This window comes from Monodelphis domestica, chromosome 3 (genome assembly GCF_027887165.1).
Source record: "Monodelphis domestica isolate mMonDom1 chromosome 3, mMonDom1.pri, whole genome shotgun sequence".
Lineage (NCBI taxonomy): Eukaryota > Metazoa > Chordata > Mammalia > Didelphimorphia > Didelphidae > Monodelphis > Monodelphis domestica.
Genome location: NC_077229.1, coordinates 46219529 through 46225528, shown reverse-complemented (window position 1 = coordinate 46225528; position 6000 = coordinate 46219529).

Sequence of the window (6000 nt, the reverse complement as noted above, 5' to 3'; positions counted from 1 at the left end):
TCGACTTGGAGGATCCGATTTAAACTCCTTGTTTGGCCTCTAAAGCCATTGACGGCCTCAATCTCTAAGCCAGCCTCCCAGCCTCATTATACATCATTCCTCTTCATGAACACGGCTGTCCAGTCCAGTCCAGTTCACTTGGCCTTTTGCTGTTTGTCACACTTGACCTCCGTTCTCCCATCTCTGAGTCTTTGCAGAGACTGTTCCCTCCGCCTGGGTTGTTCTTCCACCTGAGAAACCTTCATTTCTGTCCCCAAATGCCTTAGCACTGATTTGGGGCAGATTTCTGTAATGCTGACCATGGTGTCTCCCCCTGATAGAATGCAAATTCCTTGAGGGCAGGGACTGCTTCATTTCTGTCCTGCACAGAGGGATTTTTTTTTAAAGGAGGAGAAAAGGGGGAAAAAGGGAGGAAGGGGGGAAGGGAGAGAAGAAAGAAAGGAAGAAAAAAAAAAGAGAGAGAAAGAAAAGGAAGGAAGGTGAGGGTGGGAGGAAAGAAAGAAGAGGAGGAGGAAAGAAAGAGAGGGAGAGAAGGAAGGAAGGAAAGAAAAGAGGAAGGAGGAAGGAGAGGGTGGGAGGAAAGAAAGAGAGGGAGAGAAGGAAGGAAGGAAAGAAGGGAGGGAGGAAGGAAGGGAGGGAGGGAGAGAAGAAGGAAGGAAGGAAAGAAAGAAGAGGAGGGAGGAAGGAGAGGGTGGGAGGAAAGAAAGAAGAGGATGGGAGGAACGAAAGAAGAGGAGGGAGGAACGAAAGAAGAGGAGGGAGGAAAGAGAGGGAGAGAAGGAAGGGAGGAAGGAAAGAAAAGAGGAGGAAGGAGAGGGTGGGAGGAAAGAAAGAGAGGGAGAGAAGGAAGGAAAGAAAAGAGGAGGGAGGAAGGAGAGGGTGGGAGGAAAGAAAGAGAGGGAGAGAAGGAAGGAATGAAAGAAGGGAGGGAGGGAGGAAGGAAGGGAGGGGAGGGAGAGAAGAAGGAAGGGAGGGAGGGAGAGAGGAAAGAGAGGAAGGGACGAAAGAAGGAAGGAGGAGGAGGGAGAGAGGGAGAGAAGGGAGGGAGGAAGGAAGAGAGGGTGGAGAGAGGTGGAGAGAGGAGAGGAGGGAGGAAGACAGAGGAGGGAGAGGAAAGGAGGGAGGAAGGGAAGAAAAAAGAGAGAGAGGGAAGGAAGGGCCCAAGAGTCCCAAGCGCCCAGCTACAGAGTCCTGGGAAAACAACCAGGGGCCAAGGCAGAGTAAATGACCTGAGCCTCGAACTCGGAAAACCAGAGCCTGTGGGTTTGGTCGCATCTTTACAACTGTAACTGGCTTCAATACACAAGAAACCTTTCAGGCAGAAAGTGTGCCGAGCGCTCTGGGCTTTGCAGGTCACAACTGAGCCAGCCAAAGCTGGAAGTTGTTTCCCAGAGCTTCTGGGCCCACGTGCTCACCAGAGGGGTCCAGGGCTCTCCCATCCCAGGCCAGAAGCCCATCTTCCCTCCCTGCCCTTTCATTCATTCCGCAAGAATCTCCAAAGCCGCCTGGGAGTTCAGAATCCATTTTTCATCCCTGCCGTGCGGTGAGTTTATTTTTAAAGTCACAGCCCGAGTGCTCCTCAGTGGGCAGGCGCTGCTGCTGCTGCTGCTGCAGTGTGCTAGAGACACCCGGTGCCAAATGCACCCATGGGCCCGGGGACCCAGCACAAGAAGGCTAAACTCCCGGAGAGGGGCAAAGGCAGGGGACAGAGGCATGGGCAGAGCCCGAATGAAAGGGAGGGACAATCCGAGGCAGAAAGAAGGTCAAAGGCAGGGTAAGAGAGACAGACAGGCTGAGCCCGAGCTGGAGAAAGCCAGAATTAGTCGGTCAAAGGCAGGGAGACACAAAGGAAGGAAGGGAGAATAAAACAAGCATTTAGAGGAAACCCTTACTAGGCGCCAGGCACCATGTCAAGAGACTGGGGCAGAGACTGAAATGGAAAGAGAGGGAGAGAGAGGGAGGAAGGGAAGGGAGGGAGAAGGGGAGAGAGAAAGAGAGGAGAGAGAGAGAGGAAGGGAGGGAGAGGGAGGGGAGAGAGGAAGAGAAGAGAGAGAGAAGAGAGGGAAGGAGGGAGGGAAGGGAGAGGGAGGGATAGAGGGAGGGAAAGAGAGAGAGGGAGGGAGGGAGGGAGAGAGAGAGAAAGAGAGAGAGAGAGAGAGAGGGAGAGAGAGAGAGAGAGAGAGAGAGAGAGAGAAGGAGAGAGGGAGAGAGAGAGAGGAGAGGAGAGAGAGAGAGAGAGAGAGAGAGAGAGAGAGAGAGAGAGAGAGAGAGAGAGGAGAGGGAGAGAGAGAGAGGGAGAGGGAGGGAGGAGAGAGAGAGAGAGGGAAGGAGAGAGAGAGAGAGAGAGAGATTGAGAGAGAGGGAGAGACAGACAGACAGAGACAGAGAGGGAGGGGAGGGGGAGAGAGAGAAGGAGAGACACAGAGAGAGAGAGAGAGGAGGAGGGAGGGAGAGAGAGAGAAACAGAGAGAGAGAGGAGGGAGGGAGAGAGGGAGGGAGAAAGAGAGGGAAGGAAGGAGGGAGGGAAGGAGGGAAGGGAGAGGGAGGGATAGAGGGAGGGAAAGGGAGGGATAGAGAGAGGGAGGGAGGGAGAGAAAGAGAGAAAGAGAGGAAGGGAGAAAGAGAGGGAAGGAGGGAGAGAGGGAGGGAGGGAAGGAGAGATAGAGGGAGGGAGGGGAGGGAGGGGAGGGAGGGGAGGGAAAGGAGAGAGAGGGAGGGAGGGAGGGAAGGGAGAGAGAGGGGAGGGAGAGGATCAGAGACATAAGTAGTTCAGGGGAAGAAAGGGGTGGAGGAGAGAGAACCAGAGGCAGAATGAGACAAAGAGACATGAGCTGAGACCAGGCCAGAGAACTAGACACAATCAGAGGCAAAGTGGGGGGGGAGGGGGTGTTTGAATCATAACGAGAGGTCAAAGGGAAGGAGAGACAGGCCTGTGGGGAGAGCCAGAAGCCCAGGCCCAGGGCAAGGGCAGAGGGAAACAAAGAGACAGGAGCAGGCTGGACAGAAGAAGGAGCTGGGATGAAAGCAAAGGGGCCCGGAGGCCACAGGCAGAGACAAAGAGACATGGGCAGGAGGGCAGGGAGAGCAGGAATGGGCAAGGAGAGGCAGGCCTGAGACCACACTCCACACACAAACCCCGAAGTCAGAACAGGGATAAAAGTCTCCAAAGCGAGTCTGGTGGGCCCAAATGGCATAGCCCTGGGGAAGCCTCCAGCCTTCTGCGAGGCCGGGCCTCCACCTGTGCCACTTCCTGAAGCGGAGCACCTGAGAGCACACCCGGGCTCTCCCCTCCTCCTCGCCATCTGCCCAAGCCTGCCCGGAGCCCCCAGCTCAGAGGGGGCCTCTCCAGGGAAAAAAGCGCCTGTCTTGCCCTCAGTGCCCATCTGACCTTGGCCCGGAGCCTGGATGCCGCCTGACCCCCACACACCAGACCTGCTGACTCAAAGGGAGTTCTGTGGCCCAAGAAGGAGCTGGCCCTGCACAAAGGGGCTTTTCTTCCTCCGGCATGCAAGTCTCCCAGGAAGCCCGTCCCTCGGCCCTCCCTGGCCCCGGGCAAACTTCGCAGGGCCTCCTGCAGAAAGGGTGCCCTCGCCGCAGGACCTGGGCCAGGGATGCGGGGCTGGAAGGCCGGGCTGCCCAGCTGACATCCATCTCCTACCTGCACGCCCCGCCTTCTCTGCCTCTCAGAATCCTTCCTTTAAGGCTCAGTTCAGGCTGCTTTTCCGGCCCTCCTCCTGAATGGTCTTTTATTCTCATTGACGGCCAGCTCTGTGGAGGTCCCCGGACGGCTTAAGCTGGAGCCAGCCTGGGAGATCACCTACCTCCAGAGCCGACAGCGACGTCGGCACCCACCCAGAGCTTCACCTCCGTGCCACTCTGCAGATGAGGCCCGGGGAAGTGAAGGGACCTGCCCAAGGTCACCCAGGCGCCAAGCAGACGGGGTCAAGATCCCAAAAGAAATCCTCCCCAAGAGGCCCATCGGAGTCAGTGAGGCCCGTGTGTTCACCAGGTTTGAGCTGGAACAGGGCCTTAAGCGCTAATTTGGTTCAACCCTGCTCTTGCGGACACGACGAACCTGAAGCCCAGAGCCAGGACGGGAGCCCGACCCGAGGCCATCTAGACAGGAGCCATCAGCTCCAATTCCAGCATTCTTTCCATGAAACCAGTCCTGCCTCTTGTTTCAATAAAAGGAAAAGTAGGGAACGGGGGGTTGGAAACCCTAAAAAAATCTCCCCCAAAATAGCTCCATCTGGCCTTCCCAGCCCTGGGCGCCAGCTCTGGGAACATTCAGACCCAACTCCAAGGGAGATGGGCCTCGGCCTGCCCCTGGGGTACAGCTGTCTGCTGTTTACATCGCCCATCCCTAGCCTGGGCCAGCGCCACCTCTTCTAATCTTTAACAGAGCATGGAGCAGAACAGTTCTGCCTCCCTGGAGACCCGAGGCTCTCCTCTCTCTTATCCTCCCCCATTGGGCTTGGGTTTCTTCTTCCTCTCCATTGGCCAGTCCATCCGCCACCATTTTGTTTTTTTCCTACAGACATCTTCTAGTAGTGCCGCACACCACCAGGGTTCTGGATTGTGAAAATGCCACCGAAGGTTTACCATCCCACAAAAGAAGGAAATGGCGTGGTAGGCCTTGCCTCAGCAAGAGAAGGGCCCAGTCACCTAGCTCTTCTCTGCCGGGACACTGCTGTGGAGGAGAACCATAACCGCAGGCTTGCAGGCCAAAAGATGCACCAAACCAGATTTTCCAAAAAGGCCAGGACCAACTGACAAGGAGCTGCAAGGGCCCACTTAAAATATAACTATCTAGCCTGGAGCCCCCATAACCCAAAACTCAACTCAAAGGATCCACTAGATTTGGGGGGGAGCTGCAAGGGCCCACTTAAAATATAACTATCTAGCCTGGAGCCCCCCTATCCCCAGAACTCAACTCAAAGGATCTACTAGATTTGGGGGGGGGGGAGCTGCAAGGGCCCACTTAAAATATAACTATCTAGCCTGGAGCCCCCATATCCCCAGAACTCAACTCAAAGGATCCACTAGATTTGGGGGGGAGCTGCAAGGGCCCACTTAAAATATAACTATCTAGCCTGGAGCCCCCATATCCCCAGAACTCAACTCAAAGGATCCACTAGATTTGGGGGGGAGCTGCAAGGGCCCACTTAAAATATAACTATCTAGCCTGGAGCCCCCATATCCCCCAGAACTCAACTCAAAGGATCCACTAGATTTTGGGGGGGAGCTGCAAGGGCCCACTTAAAATATAACTATCTAGCCTGGAGCCCCCATATCCCCAGAACTCAACTCAAAGGATCCACTAGATTTGGGGGGGAGCTGCAAGGGCCACTTAAAATATAACTATCTAGCCTGGAGCCCCCATATCTCCAGAATTCAAAGGGTCAATTGGATGGGGGTGGGGGGTTGAATTAACTAGTCCCACTCCAGAAATCTCACCCTCCTTTCCACAAAGGTAAGCAAATCAAACCAAAGTAAGGGATGGGGAAAGTGGATGCCAAAATCAAATTCTAAAACACAAAATTACAACCAGCTCCGAGCTCTGGATTAAGTCTGAGAGGAAAATGCACATTGCCTGTCCTGGCTGAACTCTGGGGTGGGCACAGGAACAGCCCCTCAGAGTTGAAGTGAGGTCGCTCCATCTGCCCTTGTGCAGGCAGCTGGTGAGTCCTGCTGGGCTGCTGAGAGCCTGATAACCGACCAGCTGGAGCAGCTGTCAGGTTGCTGGGGCCCTCCATGAGGTCCTCCTCTGAATGGGGAGGGTGGGGGGAGACTGGAGGGTAAGCAGGGGAGCAACACGTCCACTTTATGCATCCCAGTTTGTACGGATGTGTATCTGCCCGCAGAAGTGGGTGGCTCTGGGCTTCTCCTGAAGTCTGTCCGTTTCTTCTCATTGGGCTGGCCTGCCCAGAACATTTTTCTTTAGGGAACTTTGCAGCCTGCCCAGAAGGTTCTCCGATGGGGTCTGGCTTGGGGGGGGGG